The following is a 25,724-nucleotide window of genomic DNA, read 5'->3' on the forward strand; positions in this document are numbered from 1 at the left end:
GTGAAATACAGATAGCAGTGAAGGTAAAAGCAGTTCTTTTATAGTCCCGATAGTGAATGGAAGTCAAGCGGGTCTTTCACTGCTGGAGATGGTCGTGTATTTTCTACTTGTGGCGGTAACCAGTTATAGGACCACTCGGTTTGCTCCTGTTCGGCCTCGCTGTGGTGTTAGTAGTTCTGTGACTGCCTGAGGTGCTCTTTTATTTTCTAAATGTGGTGGTACTTGGTGCTTCTGTTTTGTACATTTGCCATCATCATTCTACACGCGTACCTAATGAAAGGTTCAACCAACTCACTTGCCTTGCACCCTGTGCCATAATAAACCTGTTAGACACCTATTAGCCAGCGAAAATTAACTTGTAAACTGGCATCTAAAAATGTGGTGATATGTTTTGATTGGGCACGCATGGTATAAATTAGCGATTGGTGTGTTTGTACGAATGGTATGATTTCACAAATTTTGAGCTGGTTGCAGTTGAAACAACTACAGGTGTTAAACTGTGATGGCACCATCATGATGGTGATGGGTAACTGGGATGTCGCTGTATTTCTAGGTCTTTTATTTAGATGTTTAACTTCTGTTCTTGTGGATTTTCACAAAGTTTATGTATGTTTGGTCCTTGCTTGTAGCCCTGAGGAAGTCCTCCATGAATAATATTACGAAACGGGTGTTGGCAGGATAATCTACCTTTCGCATCTGCATTGCGATTGAAAAATAAACCTCCTTGAACGTGGCTAAATCGATGATTGGAAGACAACGTTTGCCCAAGAACACTACTATGTATTTGACAACTGGTTGATGAGAAATTTATGGTGTTTTCGTATGCTGCAGATACTCCCATGTGGAGGTTCTGGTTCTGACATCTGGAGAGTTGCCCCTATGTTTTTTAAATGTCGCTTGAGGTGCTCCTGTGTTTGCTACGTGGTATGGCTACGGCCTGTGACCGCTTGAGGTGCTACTGGGACACTATGAAATAAACTGACAAGAGCCACAAAGTCACAAGGTGTAGTGTGAAAACTGGCCTGAGTGTCCGAAACAGATGGGATAATATAAAAATACACAGCTTTGCGCATTGAAGGGCAAAATGAAGGTATGTCTGTATTCATCCTATGGACTGAAGGGACAGTTTGGAAATATGTAGGGTTGAGTGAAATGAAGAAAGGGCATAATGAAAGCACTCAGTCTTGAGTGACGTGAACAGAGGGGGTGTATGAAATGCACAGCCCTGAGCCACAGCTATAGAAGGGAAGCTGTTTGGTCTTTTTCTCCACCACCTACTGTCTGTAAGACTCCATGGCAGTTTTTAAGTGACATTAAAAGTTCTTCCAGCTGGCCTAGGAGTCTGGATACCAGTTTGCCACTGTGGCTCGTTGGGGACCGGAGAGAGGTATCTCTCTTGTAGTCTCTCTTCCTGATGACCGTGGACAGGATAGAGATTTTATTTGGCTTCTAATCTTCTGGGTGCCATGCGACTAGGAGGAGTATTGTTGTCAGAGAAGGGCTGTAGTGGGCTGACCTTGCATTCGATCCCAGGCACTGTCTGAGGTCCTGGGATGTCGTCCCGATAAGGAAATCTCTCAGATACTAGCTGATACTGGATCTTGATTCTACCTTGATGGCCGTTGACAGTGGTGGTGGTAGATTGTCCATTCGCAGGGACTAGGTCACACTGCTAACTTGGTGGAGTCTGTGGCTTCAGGCTGCATCACAGACAAGAAGGCACGTTGGCGTGGCACAAACCATGGTAGACCTCGCCTTCACCCCTGGTTTAGAGTTCTTTGATCGTTGGCGTTGTGAATATGAAACCACAAGGTGAGGTCAGCATACAGTTCTCAACTGCACTTGTGCTGTTTGTGTTGGTTTCTTACCGATCAGTGCTTATCCCTGACTGCTGTTCTTGGAGTCGGGGCATAGTGGCAGTTCTGAGAGTGCTGGTCTTGGGCTGGCTGTAAGCCAACTGGGTAGCGTACAGATTGACCAGCAGGTATGTCCTGTGGTCAAGGAAGAAGCCTTGGTAAGCTGGTCCTGAGAAGAATGTGTGCACCTCCTAATCCACAATCTGAGTCAACCTTAAGACCCCACAAGACTCCCCATGCACGCATTTCAGGTGATGGCGCTTCTATAGGTCTGCGAAGCTTTGTCAGGTGTAGAAGGAATCCCAGTCATTTGTATTCTAATGAAGAGGGTCCCACTGGTGCCATAGGGTGGGTACTCTCCTCCCCCGAATGGCTTGGTTCTTGCTGATGGGCCTTGAAATAGACTCTCATGAGGGGACAGAATGAAACTGGGCGACACGGGGCGATGCTGTGAGGCTGGATCACACAATGAGATGCAATGAGATGGATGCTTATGCAGTTATACAGAGACACAAATGAACACCATGAAACCGACACCCAGGGGGTTGTAGTGAGACCTCATGGGATGAAGGAGTGCAGTAAGTGTGTGAATGGGGCTCATGAAGAGACGGTGACACCAGCGAGGGGTGGAGGGGATGGTGAAAATGAGAGACAGATGCAAGGGCACCAGTTCACACAGGAGGTGCCTCGAGAGCAGATGGTAGGGAATAGGCTGCTGTGGGGCATGCAGGCATGATGAAAGGCTGTTGGTTGAAAAAATTAATTTGTATTTTAGAGCTGGTTGAATTCCACCCCCTGCAGTAGTTGAGTTTTTATTTTCAATGGGGTTCTTGGGACTCTCTGATGGCCAATCCTGTTGTCTTTTTGTGCACTGGTTTTTGTTGTTGTTTATAATGAGTTTTATATAGCGCAAACTAGACCCAAAGATATCTGGTATCGGAGCGCTTTTACATGACCACCAGTTTCGTTACACAAGGACACATTTTTGTTAGGCACGGGGAGATAAGTAATTTGCCCAGAATCACAGGATATTGAGCGTCGTTGCCGAGACTCTAACCCGGTTCCCCAGATTCAAGTTCGACCGCTCTAGCCATAAGGCTACATCCTCTCCCCTATGTTTAGCTGTAGCATCCTGTTTGGTGTGCATAGAATTTATTCTTTTCCATGCATTTTTGTGGTGAACACGTGTATCTTGGGAAAAGGCCAGAGGGCTCTGCCATGTCTTAGTATTTTCTTATTGTTGATAATGGGAAGACAAATCTACTGCTCTCCTCCATCCCCTCTACCCATGTCCAACGCGATCAGACTAACTGGTCCACTCTAACTAGTCACTGAACTTGAATTTTGAGGTCTAATTTGGTTTAACCAAGTCTCTCGGATTTGAAGTATGATTTCCTTTCTACTAATGTTGTGGTGTAAAACATGAGTCCAGTCTATCATACAGATCTTGGAATCCGTGTTTCTGCTGTGCGATCTGTCATGAAGGGCCCACTTGTAACCTCAAAGGACAATTGTATACCCTTTACGTACAGGATTGCACATCTAAAAGGCTGTTGATCACACATTCATGGATATATGTAAAAGCAAAAAATCCAGCTTGCTTCCATAGTATGATGCTGATCTTCTTTTGCAGGGATGTGCGACGCCATAGAGTGAGCCAAACTAGCAGACCCGAACCACTCCGGAAAGTGATCCCCCACCGAAGAGGTATGAGCATCTTTCCTTGCTGACCTATTCGCTGCTTTTGCTGTGGTCTATTTAGCTTTGAACCCTCTTTCCAAAAGTCTTAAAAGTTGATGACGAGTTGCAACTTGATTCAGTGTTCTCCACCCATCAGCCTCCTTTCTCTAAAAAGGTTGTTTTGTGGTGCTTTCACGGTGGGTGTGTACTGATGGAGTTGAATTTCTACACAAGTTCTGATTTCTCAGTTTAAGCCTGGACCTCTCCAGAACTTGCTCTTACTGCAGAAGAGTGTTATGTGCAGTGTTGTATGTGCAATTTCATCCTCTCACTTGTAGCACTGTTAAACAAAAGCCCCCTTTTCCATGTTTAAAGCACAAATACCCTTTGCAAAGGGGGGCTGGGGGGTGTAGGTGTGATGGCTCGAAGTCATTATAACTGGCTATTTTCTCGCATCCCCTGCATGTTTGTCTCTACTTATATTATGCATGATTCCTTACTTATACAATCTTAAGGTATGCCTGTGCAGGAGTTGAGCTAATCTTTAATACATTTATGACCTCACACACAAGTATCTGTATCTTACAGGAGCACTGAGTGCAGGGGGTCCGGATATCTCCTGCTCATTGCAAACCATTGCATGTGTGGGATATGCACCACCACCAAATTCTCTGTACTTTGATTTTTTTGTTGTTGTACCTAGCCCATGCTTCTCAGTCCCTGTTCAAGCCTCTTTCTTTTAAACTGAAATTATTGTGAGTTGCTACAAACCTTGGAAAACCGGTCTGTAAAATGTAGCAACATCGCTACCCCTTTACTAAAGTGCATGGTTGCGTGAAGGGGCCGCCGTTGCTAAATCTTCCAGATCTGTTTGTCTGCCGTCCCTACAACTAGGCCGTAGCTTGGCTGAATCCTCTGAAGACGATAGCAGCAAGATTGTAAAATTCCTTCAGCAGACCGTTTGTCCCGGGTTGGTCTACTTGCTCTGCATTAGCAAAGCGTTTTCCCTCTACCCTTGTACTGGTGATAGAGCGCGCAGGACCACTAGCTCAGCTATACCATACTCACCTGGGCCTATACACATTCACACTTTGAACAGTAGTCCTGCCTGTGTTTTACTATTAACAATCTATCAGTGACTTGAGTCCTTTAGGACTTATACCTGTAAACCATGACTTACCAATCCTTGACACCTTAGCGATAAGTCCAGTGGATCAGAGGGTGTTAGAATAAAACAGGTAATTTACTTGAAACATTTACCCTCCCTGAAAGTAACCACAGACTCGGAAAGTTTTAAAAGTTTATCTATGAAAGATTTAAGTGACTCTTTGACCAAATTACAGAGATCATGAATTTCATAAGCGGGAATATGAATATAAACAGGTAAAGTTTGCAAGAAATCACAACAACACCTTAAAACATTGGTACCTGGGAAGAGTGAGAAAGGCAAATAGCACAAAGACATACCACACGGATTTATATTGACCTAGAATGGAGCAATGACCAATCCTGGCCACGGTCTGGGGCAAAATTCAGGACCAGACACCCGACTAATCAGGTGCCCACAGGACAGATTCTGTTCAGGATCGGTGACCTCCACTAAAGTGCAACGCCAGTGTCACACCCTTCTCTCGGTAAAAGCCAATTGGATACCCAGATCAGGTAATCGATAATCTCCCCCACACCTCGAATTTTCTGACGCAGTGCTCCGCCAGCACCTCTGCTCTCGATCTCCTACAGCAGTTGTTGGGTCAGTGACAGGTCAGCTATTTGGACAATTTCTCTATCTAAGCCTACCTTAGATATACCATTTCGAGGGCAATGTACCACCCCATAATGTTACAAATCTATGTGTTCCCTTTCCGTGGTTGATTGGAAAGACGAGGAGAGGTCATCACCCCATACTAAGATGAGATCATTTCAATGGTCTTGAATTGACTAAGTTCCCACCCACATTTTGTTTTTCTCAAGTGTTTATTCCGCCCACCAACATTATTTCATTTTCGCATACAATGTTTACACATCTGGTAAATCTTCTTCCTCTTCCTAGGTCATGGGGTGGGGTTCTCAGGCACATCGTGGGCGAGATGCTTCTTGGCCGAGGTTCAATGCCAATGCTTCAGCAATTTCAGAGTCCGAGTGCGGTTTCGCGGAGGATTCAAAGATGGAAGATGTGACCGTATTCAGGCCCAAAATACGAGCTAGTAGCAAAGTCAAAAAGAAACCGATTAGAATACAAAAATAAATGAATGCACTGTATACCACTTATCTCTACTATAACCCCATTACTTTATTTTAACTTGTGCATTAATAATTAAGCAGAACGAACAAGCTTTAGTAGAAGTAGCGGCATAAGCGTTAGCATGAAAAGTTTAAAGCAGCCATTTTGGCATTAGTGAGCAGAAGCCGAAAAATCCCTCCAAGCAAAGAACGTCATACCACGCGAGTGTGGCACACAGATGCGCAGTACAGTTCCCGCGTTCCCGGCAGCCATATTAAGACACTCTGGTTACGGTTAGTAAAAGCACATAGGTAAACTTTCCCTAGATACTAGAAATGTCTTGAAATGCAAATATTGATCAACAAGACATGTTGATTAGTATATTACAAGTTATTTAGAGAGGGCTGGGTCCAAGCAAGTTTCGATGTATTTGAAACCTTGCACCATCACCGGTGCACTTTCTGCTTTGGTAAACTGGCATAAGTATCTTGAAATCTGTGTGCCCCTTGCCCTGGTGTCGTAGAACCGGTGTATTCTGTTTTTGTGCTACACAGCAAGTATACAAAACAGTGATGGGTGGAATGCTCGATTTAATCTTGGCCACTGATAATTACTCTGGGCCGCATCCCATCCATTGTTATTGTGCACACCATGCCACTTCAGTTCAGACCCAGCCATATGCAAATCAGTCTTGACTGCTCCAGTAGGAACAGTCCAGCCCGAACTGCCAAGCCAGGTCCTCCCTGCACTGGAACATAAGCAAACTAGGACCGGTCTCTCCAAATTTATGGGCTCATCCACTGGGTACAGCTTCGTTCCAGTGACAGTGTGCACGGAATCCAAGTCTGGGCGCATAGCTCTCCGACTTGGGAAGAGGATGCGGCATAACGGCCAGAGCAGTCGACCTAGAAGCTGGGGAACCAGGTTTGAGTCTTGGCGGGAGGCTCAAGCATCCTGGGATTCTGGGCAAATCACGTAATCTCCCCTTGCCTAAAAAATAAATGTGTCCATCTATAATGCAACTGGTGCTCGTGTAAAGCGCTTTGATGCATTCGGGTCGAGTACACTCTGTAAAAAAATTGCAAAATAAATAAACTAGGGCGACACAGCAAGAAGACATGTCGTCTCTGCGCTCTGCATTGGTAGCCGGAATCTTTGCACTCGGTCAGCATGCTTTGAGATTTCCGTGCATGATACAACGCTACCTTGACGTGTGCTCTCAGTCTTTTAGATTTGTCCTGACTGCTCACTCCTTCAGTGCTTTGGTTTCTTATCTGTACCCTGAGTTTTGCAGGTGTAGGAGTTGAACTCCTTTGCTGCCAACCTGAATATAGTCTGACCATGGTTGATCACTATAGGATCCTGCTGCCTTTCATGTTCTATCCAAAGGGCCTTTAACCACTTTGCTTTCGTGCAGTCCAGCCTGACCGACATCTTGCTCCTTTTGCTGACTGTCCTGTTGCCGACCGTCCTGTTCAGCCCCTACTGGCTCGCATTGCGACTGAATTCCTTGGAGTGTGCTCCTGGGTGACCCATGATTGCATGACTGGCTGAGGATAGATCTGGAAATCTGAATCTTGATGAGGGTTCTTGGTTAATTTTCACACTACTTGGCTTGTGCTAGGTATCTTGACCGCAAGCTGGACACTCTTGACTGCCCTAACTTGGGAAACCTTACATCTCGTGATGTTCTCTGGTTTGCCTTTCACCATGAGGTCCCAAACCATTCGGTGTGCCACCTTAGCACCCACTGCTATTGGAATCCACTGAAGTTGATGCAGCAACAGGAAATGCCAAACACTTGAACACACTCTGTAAAGCCACCAGAGATCCCATACTAAACCTCAACAATGAAGACCTCATTGTGCAACAGGATATGAAGCTTTACACACATACCAATATCAAAACACTCATTCTCTCCTCTATGGTAGAGGTAAACCTATTGTGTCAAGTAAAAAACAGCAGAGGAAGAATTCCCAGAAAGGAAAGATAATGTATTCCTGTTACTTCCTGATTTAAAAAAAAAAGGCCCTTAATAGAATTCAATCCCATTCCAGACCTACGATTTGCTAATAAATGTTACTCTTCTCAAACAACTCACAAGTCTTTGCAGCAGACAGCAAGCACACTCTTTTAGAGGCAAAATACGTGCTGCTGCTTTGCTAAGGGACATCCCTTTAATGTAAATCTTCAAAGCAGCCACCTAGAGGTTGGTCCATGTTCTCACTTCCACAATAAACTACTGTCTTGCAATGGATTCCAGACCTGATGCTCAAGTGGGGCAAGCCTCGTAGAAATCTTTTTGGTTAAGTAATTTACAGCTTTTCTTTTGTTCTTTTCTATTTCTTATCTCTTCAAGGGTATGGGCTTGCTACTCTGTTTAATGCTGCCACTGACCGGGCACAATGGAATACTGGTGGAGTGTGCCTCCGGAGGTGTATTTGTAGTCTTTCTCTTTGGCATTCGGGTTCCTTTCAATGCATAGCTAGGGTTGTGGGATTCTGTTGCCATGAACTGTTGGCTGGAGCTTTAATATGTGATGGATTCTTCTGACCATAGATTCCTCCCCATTTGAATATTTCCCAGGTGCCAGACTAGATCCTGAAAATTTCATAGCAGCTTGAAGTGTGGCTAGAGGTGGCATCATGCTGATGCTAACTCTTTTCTTTCTACATTTTCTAATGAAATCCAAAGCCAGTTCCCTTTTCCTTCGGTTTGACAAGTTTTTCAAGTTGAATCTCAGTGTGCAAGGGAACAATGTCACCACCTGCGTGACTGTCCAACAGCTGTCAGTGACAGCCCGCATGAGGGGACCCTTTGGTGTTTGGGGTTGGGTTAGTGATTGGTTCTTAATTCACTGAAGGGGATCCGGAATCGAAGCGAGGATGTGTATCACCGAACATCCAAAAAGTTACAGACCGTCCATAAGTTCTGCTTCTACTTCAAATCGAAGGTGCAGACAAGTTTCCACTCTCATGGTCAATCTTGTGACCGGTCTTTTTCGATGTCAGAGTCATCTGGTAAGTCTAAGTCCAAATCAAAGAGAGAACCCAAGAAAGCGAAGCAACACTCTATCCTATTCTGCCACTGTGTCGAAAGCAAAATTGTGACTGTCAATGTGCCACTCAATCTTGCTCCTGATCTGCGACTGGGGAGACTATCTCAGTCGTTTCTGATGCGCCTGATGTCCCAGGACCATTGGCAACAAAGCAGCAGGTCGAGGCCATGCTACTTATTTTTGGCACTTTTCTGGCTCCTTCTCATGCACCTTTTGGCCCCCAGAATCCTCCGGGGCCTACAGCCTGGTTACAGCTGGGAAACCAGTAATCTGCCCATTGTAGTCTCTAGAACCCACCTTTTTGTTCTGCACCAACTCTTGTGCCAACGTACATTCCGGCTCCAAGACCTGAGCTGGTCCCTCTTTCATCAGTCCTTTGGCAACTTCATTGTCCCACCCCAAGCTGAATCTCTTGACTCAGTCCGAGATCACACTCTGAATCCACTTTGGCGCACCCGGTTCCTGGACAGCCTGATTGAGACAATGCAATCCTAGTAACACTGAACAGTCTTCATACCGGAGTTTGCCACGACCCGGACATGACAATCGTGATGATGCAACTGGAAGATACCCCCAGGCCTGCATGTTGTGTATTTTAATGTGCCTGTCCTGCAGTCCCACAGATGTTAGCTGCGGTTTCAAAGTCGCCAAGAGCATCATTCTTGGTTTGCCATACTCCCCTCTGGCCTTACCAGTTCCAATTTGTGTTAAAAAAAAAAAGTGGTGCGGGCTGCTCTCCATCTTCAGAAGTTGAAGAATCCAGGTAATCCCCTTCTTTGACAACTTTCTTTTGAAGGCGGGCTCTCCATTGTCAGTTGTTCACCATTTCCAGACAATGGCAGACCCCCTTTCATCATTGAGGTTCTCGGTTTTTAATGAGCCGAAGTCGAACATGACTCCCTCATAGAGGCTTCTTTTTGCAAGAGCTGTCTTGGACAAGGAGCAGTTCAGGACATTTGCTCCGTCCCAACGTATCCAGGCTGTTCGAACTATGATCCTTATATTACAGCCTCAGGTCAGGGTTTCTATGAGAGCAGTTCTGAGGCTTCTTCGCCTGTTGGCCTCATGCATCCTGCTTCCCCACTTCGAGTGGCATATGTCGGTTCTGCAGTAGGATTTGACATTCAAATGCCACGGCAGGCAAGCTCCGATGACTGTACTTGGTGGGTCACAAATTGAGCCTACACCTCAAGGTGGCACACTGGTACTTTCCGGCAATGGGGAAACCCCTGGCTGGATCTTTTCACCTCAGCCAAGAACGTGCAGAGTCCAAATCTTGTGTGTACACTTTTTATTTTCGCAGCAAACCTTTTCTGCGGGCACTATTAAAGGGCATTTATCTTACATCACCTGTTGTAATGAGTCTTCTTAAAAGTTTGAAACACTTGTTACCTCCCAAACAGTTGATGCCACAGTGGCGCCTGAATTTGGTCCTGGCACTTCTCATGTGTGCTTTTGCAGTTGCTCACTGCCTCTATTGGTTCTGAAACAGTCTTCCTCGTTCCACTTCAGCTCCTCTTGTGTGTGAGCTCCAGGCACCGTCTATGCAACCATCCTACACCATGATTTCCTCTGAACAACCTGGTGCTGAGGACCAGGGCGGCCTTTCTGCTGAAAGTTGTGACTCTTCAATCTGTCGCCTTCCCAACATTCTTTGCCCTGCTCTACCCCACGGAGGAGGAGCGAGGCTCCTTTGGTTGGACCCCAAAAGAGCTGTAAGCGTTCACATCAGTCGTATCCAGGCCCACAGAGTGGATGATCAGCTTTTTGTGGCGATCTCCGGGGCTAAGAAAAGGAAGACATTGCACTCTGTTGAGGTTGGTACTCCTCTGCGTTAAGATCTGCTATGCATTGACCAAAAAAGCAGCCTCCGAAAGGGCTGAGAGCCCATTCCACCAGGGTTAAGGCTGCCAACACTGCACTTGCATGCGGGGTGCCTGTCCGATGTCTGCCAGGCTGCATCGGTGCACATGTTCATGAAGCAATACTGCTTAAACAGCCAGGTCCAACTGGAAGGACATTTTGGCAGTTTGGCCGTGCCTGGCTTTATGGTCTGAGTGCAATCCACAGACTTCTCCCTGTGGAAAGTACTTCTCTGGTATTTATTCTGAAGGTGAGAAATCTGCAGTTGAAAGGATTCATCCGAAGAACAAGTTTCTTACCCTCTGTAGCGCTCTTTCTGGTGGATACACGACCAAAATCTCAGATTCCTCACAGCTCTCCCACCTCCTCATTCTGAGTATTGGTCTCTTTTTGCCACCTTAGAGGTCTGTGCAATGGAATCTGATTGTTTTGTGCTCTACATGAAAGAATGACAAGAGGGTTGAGTTTGTAGGTGATTTAGAAGTAACTTGTTTGTTACAATAAACGCAAGACTTAGCCTGATCCAAGAAACAAAATCACAAACGGTAGATTGACTACAGTGTATATTGGCGACAAGGATGTGATGGTTGGCAACTCACAGTATGGCACTCCAAGCTTTGTAAAATTGTTCAAAGGAGTTGTGCAATTGGAGGGTGGGTGCCTCTGGGATTTGAATCGCATGGCTTTGTCAAACCAAATCATGTGAACATAATTCCTTTTCTGCTGATATCTCCTTTCTTACGTTCATTTCCATTTTGTTTTTCTTTTGACGGGTGCTTTGACAGAGGGGAAAGGGTGAGGGGGGAATAGTGTGGTATGTATGGTTGTCTGTCTTCTTGGAATGCGTATTGCTTTCTTATTCTATGGAATGGTCTCTGGGTTGTTGGGTTGTGTTGCTATGAACTTGGGCAAAGGTTCTATTCTGTTATTATTTCTGATACCTGTTGAATGATGGCTGGTGCCTTTATATTTCAGTAAACTCCAGACTCTAACGGATTCATTTGTGATTCCATTTCCTGGAAGATTTACTACTGCAGTTTCGTTAGAGGAGTGTTGTCCGTTTACCGCAACTTCAGGTGGCAGACTAATTGTCAGTTTTTGCTTTTCTTTGAAAAAGATTGCAGCGTTGGCAGGGTATGCCCAGACGTGGGTCCCATGCTCACTTTGCCACTGGATTCAAGCTATCCTGGCTAATGAGGGGTGATACCCCGAAACCGGCCCCAGGATTCTTGTTTCCTGTCCAGGGAAGACCTGGCCTGGCAGTTCGGGCTGTGCTGTTCCCGTGAGGAACAGGGTCTAGACTGGTTTGCATATGGCTGGATCTGAACTGGGGTGGTTAAGTGAGCCTAAGAACGAAGATGGATTCAACCCATATCTGTGACTGGGGGTGAGTGAAAAGTTTCATCGCTCGTCCATTATCTTCTTTAGTTTGCTATCTGATTTAGTCATTCCTTCTGTGACAGATGACTGTGAAAGAGGAGTGGGTACTTCAAAAGAAGCAGACCCCCAACATAAACTTCAAGGATTCAGACTCAAAATCACACTTGGTTCCTGGAAATGGACTATAAGAAGAGAAGCTTGAGACCCCAAAAATTGTCATCAGTCGAGCAGTGATTCAACCTGTGCGAGGAAGAGAAGCTCTGTGTTCTCTGCCTGCGGCCAAAACTGGGGACCAAGGCCTGTTGGCCACCATGTTGGGTGAGGGGACATCGCCCAGGGAATCCAAGACCACCTGCCCGAAGCCTGGAACACCAGCACCTTCCTGCTCGCCAAGAGCAATGGGTCCTGTGAAGAGAGGAAAGTGTTGGACGGAGCAAGGTCTGGTGGGGAATCCTGTCAAGTGGATTCCCTTTGCGAGGGGGGAGGAGACTGCTGCGGTTCTGATCGGGATGTTGCCTTTGTTCACTGAAAGTCGATTACCCTCATACGCCATGAATTGAGCCATGAACTTCACTGTGCCGTACTGGGTGTTTGCCATATGCAATGAGGACTGGTGACCTCGTATGCCAGGATGGGCCACCATAATATATATTGTCATTCGGAGTCAGCCATTGCCCATGTGCCATTGTGAGCCTGCAACTCCGTATGGGACTCCTGAGCCTCCGACTAGTGGATCTTCACCTGAATAGCAACCTATACTGAATGGGGAATAACCGCTACGCATGGGGTATGAGGGAGTGGGGCTTGGGGAACTAAGAAACATAAGAGCCCTGGCCTCCGGGGGCTGTGGAAGTTGTTTGTGAATGTTGTATTTCCCTTTGTGGTACTAGCTGTAAAATATTCTTTTTTCATGAAGCAAGTATTTAGTGGGACAGTCCTTTATTGCTGCTGTTACGTGTATTTTGAGTTTGAACCTGTGTTCATGCCCCTGTGTATGTGCCCTCGTACCCCCTAAAGTCTAGGACTGTTAGGATTGCGCTACTACTGAGTCTGAAGAATATTTGGCCCAGTTGCACAGGATCCATAGTAAGCCAGGCCCTGGGACATCAAGAGAGAAATACCTCCGCACCCACAACTGGGCCCAGTGGCCCTCTGAAAGGGGTTCTGACAACATCTCCTCAAGAAACCGGCAGCTAACCAAACTTCCTTACCAACTATATACCAATCCCTGGCCTTTCGACTATTGCTAAAATCATTGAAGCGGTAGCACCCACAGAATCCCCAATGTATTTGAAGTAACCCCTTGCAGATACTTCCTGTCGGGCTTCACACACCAGAAAGATATTGATACTGCACTATTTATCACCAGGAAAGCACTCTTCTTCACCAGGGTTGAGTCACTGACCATCCTGTATCAACTTTAGGTGCAGTTGACCACAGTACTTTCCTTTCTCGCCGAAGACCATGTTTTTCTTAGCAGCACCATAAGATCCATCCATCTCGGCAGCTCTGACACACCCCTGTGACTCCCCTGACATTTACCCTCAATCGCTACAATGTTGACTAGAACGTTGGCCACCACATGCATGCTGACCATAGTACAAATCACATTCATTTCTTGAAAGAGGCAGAAAAAGAAAGAAAAGGGCACAGTTGTCTTTAACATGTGCAAAGATGGGGGACGAGCAGTCTGCTATGGCTGCATGGCACCAAAACAAAACTAAGATCCTTATCTCCCAAACTCTGGCCCATGCTCTGTCTTTACTGTCTGGGCCCTCATGCCCCCCCCCCCACAAATCATCAAAACCATTGATACCTGGTCGACAAACTTTCCTTCTCCATTCAGGTAAACTGTCACTAATGTGTTCTGCCTCTCGCCCCTGTTGCATTCTCCCCTTTCCGCACACTTCAGCTGAATCTCACTCCTCATAGCAGTGACCCTCTCGTTCAGCGACTACTGCAGCGCAGTTTGAGAGCCTCGGAGCCAAATTCTTAAGTGAACACTAAGGGTGCAAAACCTTTGTGCCCGAATCGTCTTAGGCTTTAAGGGTACCAATCATATCACCCCAGCATTACAATGACTACATGTCCTAGCCATCACAGTCTCTCAGTAGTCTTGCCAAGATTGATTCCGCTTGGGCAGAGCGGTGCGCCAGCAAGGCTCCCACCCCTGCAACTCCTCATCACAGCACCTTTGTCATGAAACTAATGTCCTTGTACAAACAGCTGAAGACCCACGTCTGCCACAGTCTTGTCCTACTGACTATTAATCAGAATGCAGTTACAGCTTGCACCTGATCCCTTTCCCTACCCACGTCGCCCCCTTTATCCTTCCGGCACCCACGTCGCCCCCTTTATCCTTCCGGCACCCACGTCGCCCCCTTTATCCTTCCGGCACCCACGTCGCCCCCTTTATCCTTCCGGCACCCACGTCGCCCCCTTTATCCTTCCGGCACCCACGTCGCCCCCTTTATCCTTCCGGCACCCACGTCGCCCCCTTTATCCTTCCGGCACCCACGTCGCCCCCTTTATCCTTCCGGCACCCACGTCGCCCCCTTTATCCTTTCGGCACCCACGTCGCCCCCTTTATCCTTTCGGCACCCACGTCGCCCCCTTTATCCTTTCGGCACCCACGTCGCCCCCTTTATCCTTCCGGCACCCACGTCGCCCCCTTTATCCTTCCGGCACCCGCTTTATCCTTTCGGTGACCGCCTCACCCCCCTTTATCGTCTCCCCGCCCGCCTCACCCCCTTTATCCTTTTGGCGCCCGCCTCACCTCGCTTATCCTCGCCCCACCCACCTCACCTCCCTCCCTATGTTTTTCTAGTGCTCTGTTGTATCCTTTGATTGTACGAGTGTATTGTAAATACAACTAAATATACATTCAGTTCACTGAAGTAATCCAAAGTGGCCCTGCAGTTCTTTATAAATCTTCAGTCATCAGCTCTCTTTTGTCTTTCGTTAGGAGCTGTCTGTGTGCTATCTACTAGGCACTTTGTGCTGCATTGTCTCCTTCCATTGTCCACTTTACCCCAAAGAGCCAGGGATATGTGCTGTGTACTGTAGAATTGTGCTCCGTACCTCTGGATTTAATGTCCTTCTCTCGGTTTGTGGTTTCCCACAGCTCTGCTGTCTTACCACCAGTGCCCTGTTGTCTTTGTACCCTGGTATAGTGCTCTGTCAACTTGTGTCCCTTCAGTCTCCAGTGCCTCTCAGCTGTTCTCCTCTACCTCCAGTGCCCCCTGTTTTATGTTCCCTGACACTGTACTCTTCTGCAGCCTCAGTTTTCCTCACTGTTACTTGTCTTTCATCTGTGCCCTCTGAATCTTGGTGCAGTGTCTCTCAGCGTGCCTGTACACTCTGAACCTTGGTACAGTGCCTTGGCACGGCACTCCCTCCCTCGGCGGGCTGCAGTTTCTCTTTACTGACCATATTGATAAGTGGGCCTTCCAAGGCTGTAGCTTGCTCAGTCCCAATAAGCTGATTATGAGATTAGAGCTAGTTAAGTGACGTGTGATGTTCGTGACAAGACTGTCTTGCCTCATTTTCCGAGTAGTATTCCTTTCTGTTGTCTGATTAGCTGCTGTCGGTCCAGCTCGTTCTTGGTTTTTGTTTTTTGGTTTAGAGGGGCTCAGGCCCTTTTGAGTCACTCACAGTTTCCAGGCTTAATCCTGTGCACAGGGCGAACATCAGCCTTGGACAGTTCCTCCCCCCTCTGCTGAGGTGGCGCTTTTCCCAAAAGCCCTTCTGGGGCTTTTCTCCTAATCCCGCTTTGCTTTGTGAAATGTGCAAGGCTTATTGGGACGGAAAGGAGCGAGGGTCCTCCGTCCCAGGGTGTCCCGCTCACGGCACCAGTTCCTCTCGTTGGACCGTTTTGTCCCCATCTCATCATGTTGACGAACCAGTCAGCGGTGTGCTTGTTCTCTGGCATCTGTGCCACTCTCTTGGGCCTGGCAGTCGCTTACTACCTGTACTGGTAAGTAGAGCTTTGAGCTTTTTCTGGGCCTGTGCTACACAGACTGCTTTACTACATGCTTTGCTTATTGCTTTCATGAGCCGGCTGGCTGAGCTCCTGTATGCCTCCTGTCCTGTTTGTGCTGATGAGAAGAGCCCACCTCCTCTTGGGAGGGGTGGGGGACATAGTCTGATAATTCTGCTGAGCTACCTTTGCTAATGAGTAGACTGGAACCTGTTAGGTAGTTGTGAGTCTCTTACTCCCTGTAGGGCGGAGTGTATCTTGAGGTGGCCTTACTTTAGAGGTGACTAGAAGCAACACCTCTTAGGTGAGTGTGTGGTGAGGAGGGAGTGTTGTATTCTAGTATTGCTGCAATGCTGCCATCCTAGCTGAATAGAGACCCGAGTGCTTGTGAATTCCAAGGTTGTCACACTAACAATGGTAACTAATGGTAATTTAGCCCCACTTGGGTGACTTGTGTAGTAGACCTTGTTTTGTAAGCTGTTTTAGGGACCAGTTCTGAGCCCCCTGGGTGGGTGGTATGAACCTGTAGGAAGGAGTATGCTGAGAGGGCCTTGCTTTACTGGTGCATAAAGTATATCCTGCGTGTGTGTTGGTAGCTTTTGCTGTAGAGACTGTCCTAAGTACTTGTGACCGGGACCCCATTACTGTTATGAGATGTTGTTTTACTACCTGTTTGTATGAATAGTTAGTGGCACTTTGAGTAGCCTTTTGGTCTTGTGTATGAGACCCTTTCAGCCTGCACTAGTGAGTAGCTTCAGGCCCTTCCATGGGGCAGGGAGTACTTTTGTAATAGGGAGTAGAACTGGGATGCTACTAGGAAATACAGAGCTTGTGTATTCCATGATGATCTTTACTGGTGAGTAAAACTGCGCCCAACCACACCCCTCTTAGGGAAGTTGTCCAGGGAGACATCCATTGAGTTGCTGCCTTAGAGATTAGACGGAGTCCTCTTGGGTGAATGTGCACGCCAAGCCCTTGGGACCTGCATTGGAGAGGGGCTTGCAGACACCGATGGTTGGTCTTGTGTATGCAATAATGGATTGCAACAAGACCCCCATGCTCTACCCTGCCTTCGTAAGGCTGATGGTTACTTTTCTCTCTTGTGTCCATTTTATCTAAGTAAGGAAAGACCTAGACTTATGCTACAGGTGGCTCCTATAAGGAACTGTCTCTGGGTAGCGATTGGGAACTGGGACTCGGTTGACGAAGGACAGGCCGGGTCCACCTTAATATATCAGTCTTGGACTTTGAAGAGGAGCCTTTGAACATCCCCATTTCACCAGACGTTGTAGCACAACCAGACTGTCTTATCTGCAGACTTGAGGGCAGGGGGCTTCAAGCGTAGTGAAGTGAAAGCAATTTGGGGTTCTCCTCTCTCCTGATTGGAAAGTCGGCTGTGGTACAAATGTCCTCACAGCTTTCTGGTGGGTGAGAATATGGTCCGGTTAAAATTTAATTAAACTCCTGTAATATATATTTACCCTACGTCACTCAGCAGCTCCACATCTAGCTGGAGTTGATCACTATGGATAATGTATGTATTTGTGGTGAACTTTGTGTAGTTTGTGTCTCTGACACTGTGACCTGCACCGGAACAGAGCTTCCAACACCTGGACAGGCCAGCGAAGTGGCGGCCCTGGTTCTTTAAGTTGTGTGTAGAGTGTGCGCAGTCTAGTTTACAGCACGACGAAAGACCGGATGGTCTGGATTGTATCTTCACCATTCACCTGCCTCACTTTCCTTCGCTGTGGCACACATTTTTTTTAAATAAATCTTTTTATTAAACAGTCTTGACATAGAAGGTACAATTACACCATGATCAATAAAGGAGGTACAGCGCAGGCAGACATGCATACAATTACAGTAATTCAACTCGTTGGAATTCACAGAGAGGAGGAGACATCACTATCAGCATCACGGGGAGGGGTACAAATATCGCCACAATATGCTTTCCAGGAGGTCCAAATCCTGGACCATTTTCTGGGGCAGCCCCGGGCCACATAGACTGTCTTTTCTCTCAGCATACACCAGTCCAGGTCTCTCTCCCAGTCTGCCACTGTGGGTGCGTGTGGGGCTCCCCAGAGTTGTGCAATATTTCTCTTGGCTATCATGCAGCCCAGTGTGACCCATTGCATGGTGTAAGTATTGAGGTCAGTGGGCTCCCAGACGTTGAGAAGGGATCTGGGCGCTTCAGGTTTGACCTCTACCTCCAGGGCTTCACTCATAATTGTATGTATGTTGTGCCAATATTCCTGGATCGGCTCACAGTGCCATAGTGTGTGCATGAATGTGCCCAACTCCCTTTGCACAGACTAATAATAATGTTCGCAACAATTTTCTTCAATAGTTGCTAAGAGCCAGTTTAAATAAGACGCCAGAGGTCCTTTCTCTCAAGCACTAGTAGCATTAATGCCTATAACAGTCCATCTAACTCTGGCTTTCCATCTCTCCAGTGCAGGGTGCAGAATGAGGGTTCCCCTCCAGTGGTGGGGAGGGCAGTTCCTTTGCATAGCCTTAAGGAAGACCACTGAAGCTGGGTCCAGGACCCTTCTGATATTCCATTCTACCTTAATATCGCAGGCAAAGGCAGAATGGAAAAGAGTATGCGCTCTGGATGCCACGGGCATAATCGCAGACCAATGATAAACACTGATTTGGTGCCACCCGTGCAAACACCGAGCCAGCATCCAATCACCCGTTCATTTGGGTTTATAATGCCACAGAGCGTTTGAGCCCCCTGCTTCGCAAGCTCTTGCGCATAGCAGCACTGCCATGAAACAAATACTGGTTACTTCTGTATAACAGAAAGTTCCATCTGCTTCAGATTACGGTTAAAGCACCCGTTAGTGTTGAGTTTAACGTCTGAAGGGAGAAGCTCCCCAGGCTAAGCTTCAGGAACAGGACACCTCTGCAGAACACCATCCAGCAAACAAAAACCTGCAAGAAGCAAATCCGTTTTTGAAGGCCACTGTTACAGTTAGCTGTGCAGTAGTGTCTGGTCTCTACTAGACCTAGGCAGGTGCACCCTGTGTACCACCAGGCACGCATATGGGTGGACATCTGAACTCTGTGCATATCAACCATGGGGTGAAAGAAAGTTGAAGGCCCTGAATGGACACGGAGTGTCGCATATATTGAACCCAACATTTGAAAGTTACTCATTAGAAATGCAACACTCTGGCCCGGTCATCACCATGGCTTCTGTGGTTGAAGGGCTGTCGTCCTCATTTGCTGAGCCCCAGTTCTGCAGAGCCTACCGATATTACTTGCTTTTGTCCTTTCTTCACTCCCCTATTGTGTGCGAAAGGTAGATGATAAAGAAACATGGGATATGTCATTGTACCAGTCTTCCTGGTACCCACTCTCTACTGATGACACCCCCTCCAAACTGTTAGGCTCTGATTTCCAGGGTGTAACAAGTGGGCTCTGTTACCTACCCTGTGGGGGTGCATTTTGGAGCTAGATTATGTACGCTGGTGCCATATTCTGTCTTCAAAGCCATATAATAGTCCTTTAGCAAGTTAACTTGCCTATTGTGTGAGCCTGCATATTCTGTCATGTGAATAACAAAGCGAGTGAGAATAGCAAAGGTTTGCTTTACTTCCCTATTGAAAATAACAAACAAATGAAAGGGAGCCTGCTAACCAAAGTTCTAAATTCTGTGATGCCATGCTTTTATTCATCAACAAATGTCATGTATTTATTGTTACTTTTTAACCTTCTAGAATTTCTCATTTATTCCTTAACAACTTATTACTGCTTCCTTATCCTCTTGATGTACTTTAAATGTAAAATTCAATAAAAAAAATTCAACACAAAAAATAGAATTCTGTGATGCCCTTAATCAGAGTACTTGTAAAGCGTGCTACTTACCCGTGAGAGTCCCAAGGCGCTGAGGGGAGAGGGGGGTGCTGCTACTGCTCGAAGAGCCGGGTCTTGAGGAGTCTTCTGAAGGCGAGCAGGTCTTGGGTCTGCTGTATGTGGGTGGGGAGGGTGTTCCAAGTCTTGGCGGCGAGGTAGAAGGATCTGCCGCCATAGGTCGTTCGTTGGATGCGGGGGACAGCGGCGAGGGCGAGGCTGGTGGGTGGGGGTGTGGAAGCTGAGTCTGCTGTTCAGGTAGGCTGGTCCGGCGTTGTGGAGTGCTTTGTGTGCGTGTGCGTGGGTGAGGAGCTTGAAGGTGATCTTCTTGTCGACGGGGAGCCAGTGTAGGTCTCTCAGGTGGGGGCTAATGTGGCTGCAGCGGGGGACGTTGACGATCAGTCGGACGGAGGCGTTTTGGATGAGTTGTAGTCGTCGTAGGTGTTTGGCTGGGATTCCTGCGTAGAGTGCTTTGCCGTAGTCCAGTCTGCTGCTGACTAGGGCCTGTGTCACCGTTCTTCTTGTTTTGGTCGGGATCCGCTTGTAGATCCTGCGGAGAATGCAGAGGGTGTTATAGCAGGAGGAGGAGATGGCGTTGACCTGCTTAGACATGGAGAGGGCGGAGTCGAGGATGACTCCTAGATTGCGTGCATGGTCGGTGGGTGTTGGTGCTGTTCCCAGTGTGGTCAGCCACCAGGAGTCGTCTCAGGCTGTGGGGGTGGGTCCGAGGATGAGGACCTCCGTCGTGTCTGAGTTCAGCTTCAGACGGCTGCTCCTCATCCAGTCGGCGACTGCCTTAATTTCCTCGTGAAGGTTAGTTTTGGCGGTGTGTGGGTCCTTGGTGAGGGAGAGGATGAGCTGGGTGTAGTCAGCGTAGGAGATGATGTTGAGGTTGTGATGGCGGGCCACTTGTGCGAGGGGGGACATGTAGACATTGAACAGCGTTGGGCTGAGGGATGAGCCCTGGGGGACGCCGCAGATGATGGTGGCTTCGGATTGGAAGGGTGGGAGGCGGATGGTCTGGGTTCTGCCGGGGAGGAAGGACGTGGTCCAGTCAAGAGCCTTCTCTTGGATTCCAGCTTCTAGGAGGCATGTCTTTAGAGTGCGTGGTAGACCATGTCAAAGGCGGCTGACAGGTCCAGGAGGATGAGGGCTGTGGTTTCGCCGTTGTCTAGTTGGCGCCTTATGTCGTCTGTGGCGGCGATGAGGGCTGTCTGGGTGCTGTGGTTTCGTCTGAATCCGGACTGGGACGGGTCCAAGATGTTGTTGTCTTCCAGGTGGCGGGCTAGTTGCATGTTGACTATTTTCTCGATGACCTTTGCTGGGAACTGGAGCAGGGAGATGGGCCGGAAGTTCTTGAGGTCCTTGGGGTCTGCTTTGGGCTTCTTGAGGAGGGCGTTGATTTCGGCGTGCTTCCAGCTTTCCGGGAATGTCGCTGTTTCGAAGGAGATGTTGATGACCTTCCGTAGTTGGGGTGCGATGGCTGCGTCTGCTTTGTTGAATACGTGATGTGGGCAGGGGTCGGACTGAGATCCTGAGTGGATGGATTCATGACCTTGTGTGTCTCGTCGTCGTTGATATTGGACCAGCAGGTCAGGCGGTTGGCGCTGGTGGTGTTCACAAGGGAGATGGAGTCTGGTGTAGTGGGGGCGGTCGTGGTGTTGAAGCTGTCGTGGATGTCAGCGATTTTGCGGTGGAAGAAGATGGCTAGTGAGTCGCACAGTTCTTGTGAGGGTGGGATGTCGTTGGCATTGGCACTGGGGTTGGAGAGTTCCTATACGATGCTGAAGAGCTCTTTGCTGTCGTGTGCGTTGTTATTCAAGCGGTCTTTGAAGGACGTCGTTTTAGGTTTTTAAAAGAACCCTCACCTACTAACACTAGTTGGTGAGATGCTTCCTCATAGGGTTCCGACCCGACATGCCTAGTGCATTTGGGTGTGCGACAACGTGAGTGAGGGGCAGCACAGGATTTAGAACTTTGGTAGCAGGCTCCCTTCTTTAAATTTTTTGTTATATTCAATAGGGTTCTGATCTGTGACACCTTGTGCATGTGGGTGGGCTACGACGACTGAGTTATAGCAAAGGACATTTTTATGGGTTTCAAACGGATCAAAAAAGGTTAAAATTACCTTAGGATTCAGCCATCTCCAAAGGTGCCCGCAGGGTTAGAGTATTTTTTTAAGGACTAAAATGTCCTGGTTAGTAATGCGTCACTCCAAATGGGTGTCCATATGCACACTAAGACCTATGCAGTACAAGTAAGATAGTTTGTAACTTACGATCTTCCTTATCACTCTTTGTAAGTATTTATAGTATGGTATTTCTTTGCCGCATGGATACTCTGAGGGTGTTAACCCTATAGTCACACATTCTTCAAGGTGTCATGCACGAATCGTAGCTTCTTGGTCCTCAGTTTCGCGTGTGGTGGGAAACCTGAAGGTAATTGTAACCTTTTTTGATCTCTGTGAAACCAAAAAAACCTGCTCCGCTGTAACGCTGGTGTTGTAGCACACCCAGATGCACTAGATGTCTCAGATGGGAATCTTATGATGAAGCAAGCCACTATCTAGTGTTAGTGGGTGAGGGTTCTATAAAAAACCTAAGGGGTCTCCCGACTCGAGCGAGTCAGGGGCATCATAGGATTTAGAACTTTGGTAGCAGGCTCCTTGTAATTTGTTTGTAATATGTCTTTCGCTTGACTTGTCATCCCTCTAATGCTCTTTTAGTTAAATTGTTATTCTTGTACATTTAAAATTTGCACTTTATGATGATGAAAGGTAAACTTTTAGCAAAAAATATTCTAGGATGTCATGCAGCGGATTGGTGCATTATTAGATGTTTCCTTCTTTCATATATTTAGAATTTGTGGATTCGATCAGTTGGAACAGATGTCAGACGTTATTATAGCCTTATAGCCCGCTGTAGCGGGCTATACCGGCTATTAAAGGCCTGCTGAATCGTTAAAGGCCCGAGCCGAAGGCGAGGGACTTTAACGAAACAGCAGGACTTTAATAGCCGGTATAGCCCGCTACGAAGGGCTGTAAGGCTATTAGAACATTCTGCCACTAGAGGGCAGAATGTTCTAACAAATTAAACAAAGGGTTCTCGAAGCTCAAGGGGATATAAATCCCCTCAAAGTTCGAGAAGCCTTTGTAGAACATTGGAATTTTGCTCTGTGGGCCTTTACCGCCCCGTAGAAGCGGGGAGCACTCCATTGTCTGCAATGGAGCGCCCCACATTCCAATGTTCTAATAAATAATTATGTGCTGCTCAGCAGATGAGGCCAATATCGTGCCTGAAAAACCATTCTTGGATTACTGCATTATAATTTATGATCGTAAATCATATATTTTGAAGTTTCATTCGCAAGTGTTAATAGGAAATTAAGTTAATATATGAAAAAACTTGGCTACTCTATTTAGTAAAGGATATTGTACTATGTAATCTTTGCCTTCCCAGTCCTTAATGGAATTGCCATACACTTACTTGTTGACTTAAGAGAGAGATTTGTCAGAGAGCCTCTAGGTTCTGTGTATTTTAGAATAGTTTGAGGGAAGGGTCCTCAAGTATTTGGTGACTTGATCGGGACACGTGTGGAATTGACAGGATCCATTAACAACATCTCCGTGCTTGGTCCCACAGTTTTGCCACTTGACCATCCTGCTGGTTGACCTTTTTTGAGCCACCCCTTTTTTCTGGTTCCTCCTGCAGCCCATAGTCTTTCACCTTACTTCTCTCCCCTCACTCTTCACCTTTCCCTTGACCAGGACACCTCTCCTACCTCTATTATAACACTTTGAACTGACATCCACCTTTTATGTAAAGTAAAGTCCTTCAACTGCACCTTCACCCGTGCACTACTGGAGAATCGAAGGCACAAATAACCAGCCCTCTCCCTCCTGCAACTCACTGTGACCACTCTTGTATTCAGCTCTGGTGTTTTAAGTAGGTAAAACCCCGCCCTATCTTGGATCTCTGCGACCTCCACCAATCAGTTGCTGCCCCTGGCACAGGCCCAGCAACGGCCCCAAATGACTGACTGCTTTGTCCTAGTGCTGGGTAACGAGGACTGACCAGACTAGCTGCTGTTGAGCTATGGCCCTGCAGTTCTTCAGATTCTCTGAATCATATATAATTATTCATATAAAATATTTATAAAGTGTGGACCTAACCAGTTGGGCAGCGGAGTGCCTACCAGGAAATCAGATACCAGTTCATTGAGGTAGGTTAACTGGGAGAAAATGGTCAGCATGGGAGAACGGAGTAAAGACAGTCCAGGAGAAATCATTTATAGATAAGTTCTGAACAGGTGAGATTTCAGATTCCTTTTAAAGGGGGAGATTGTCATTTGGTCCTCTGCCCTTCAGGCCGATTGTTCCAGAGTCTTGGTGCCAAGCATGAGAAGGCCTGGTTTAGGGTTTTACTTTCGAGATTTCCAGAATCCTACAAATTGGTTCTTGGTACTTTTCTTCCCTCTTGATTCAGGCAGGCGTGGAATCGGCCATCAGCCATTCAAATAAAGGGGAGCGAAGCAGGTTGTTGGTAAATTGAAGTTGCAGTGCGGAATTGTTCGATGCTGGGTAAGTTGCTGATAAACAGGTCTTGGAAGCTGTCATGAGGAGGAACCTGGGGCTTGGGAAATTTTGGTACTCAAAAGGGTTCAGAAGATACCGATTTGACGTTTTTTTTTTTTTTTAAGAATTGATTGGGATTTTTCTAATGTAATTGACAGATTTTGCTAATGGGGTTGCAATGTTTGACTGAACAATGCTTTCCCCTGCTTGTTTTGGGGATGGGGCTGTGCTAAGATTACATAATTATAGCTTGGCACATAAGTGACAACAGATCACACATTCCTACCCTTCTTATTGGGGCGATGTTGTGCAGTGGACGAACATCCTGCTCATGTATGATTTTCTTTCTGTCAGTTATTTCTCCCTCATTATACTCTGTGGACAATTTCCTCCAAATCAAAAGGCAGATGAAAAGAAAGCTCGCCTGGATGTCATCAGGGGAGTGTTCATTAACATTCACACATTTGACTCGAGTCTGATCCCTTCTAATGATTTCTTTGTGGGGAAGAAGAGGGTAAATTGAGCTGAGAATACATTTGAGTATATGTCTTCTACTCCATCATAGAGGGGATACTTAATTATCCCTTTTAATCCAGTCTTCATCATTGGTGTTTTAGGGAATCTTCATCTGATACTGTAGTTGTCCCTTTTAGCATTCAGCTTTACTCCGAAATGGCTGTAGATAAATCTTGAATAAAATGGTGTCCTGCATATAGAGACAGAGTTAAACTACCATCGAACTTTCGCTTTCCAAAACTAATTGAATAGTTTCAGTGAGTAAAGTGGATTTAAAAAAAAGAGAATGGCCATTATTTGCCCAGTGTGCATGATCTGAAAAAGATCTACATCTTTATTTGAAGAGCGCATCCGAATTCCAGGTTCCTTGGACATAAACTACCTCATGCAAATTCAAGGCTACATCGTCTTCTTGTCAACCTTGCCAATATCTGAAGTCATCAATATTTAACTGCCAGGTGGGGTCCTTCATTCAGGGTAACAGATGTGGAGGACTTTACCTTTTCAGATGTCTTGGAAATGTCCCCATGAATATAGACCCCAGTTGCGACCATTAGTGGTTGCATAGGAAAATAACCTTATTTTTTTTTATCCTTTTAGGTCCAAGAAGTGAGTTATTACCAGATTTGAGTCCAAACTGGTGGCTTCTAAGAAAAAACGTTTTTGTGCAGTCTGTGTTCTGTTTGTTACCAGCCCAGAAACCTAGGCCTGTTTCGGCCACTGCAATTTATTGATACAAA

General features: G+C 46.8%; 1 protein-coding gene across 2 annotated transcripts in view; it reads left to right on the forward strand.

The window, feature by feature from the left end:
• AGPAT3 (1-acylglycerol-3-phosphate O-acyltransferase 3) overlaps window positions 1–25,724 on the forward strand; it is a 245,970-nt gene that overhangs the window by 102,767 nt on the left and 117,479 nt on the right. The window contains exons 2-3 of one of the 2 annotated variants that reach the window (XM_078656406.1): window positions 3,490–3,563; window positions 24,380–24,474. The gene's annotated coding sequence lies outside the window, so the exon portion shown is untranslated. The remainder of the gene's footprint in view (window positions 1–3,489; window positions 3,564–24,379; window positions 24,475–25,724) is intronic. The other variant, XM_078656405.1, reaches the window with a different exon arrangement.

This window comes from Lissotriton helveticus, chromosome 8, assembly GCF_964261635.1.
Source record: "Lissotriton helveticus chromosome 8, aLisHel1.1, whole genome shotgun sequence".
NCBI classification, from domain to species: Eukaryota; Metazoa; Chordata; class Amphibia; order Caudata; family Salamandridae; genus Lissotriton; species Lissotriton helveticus.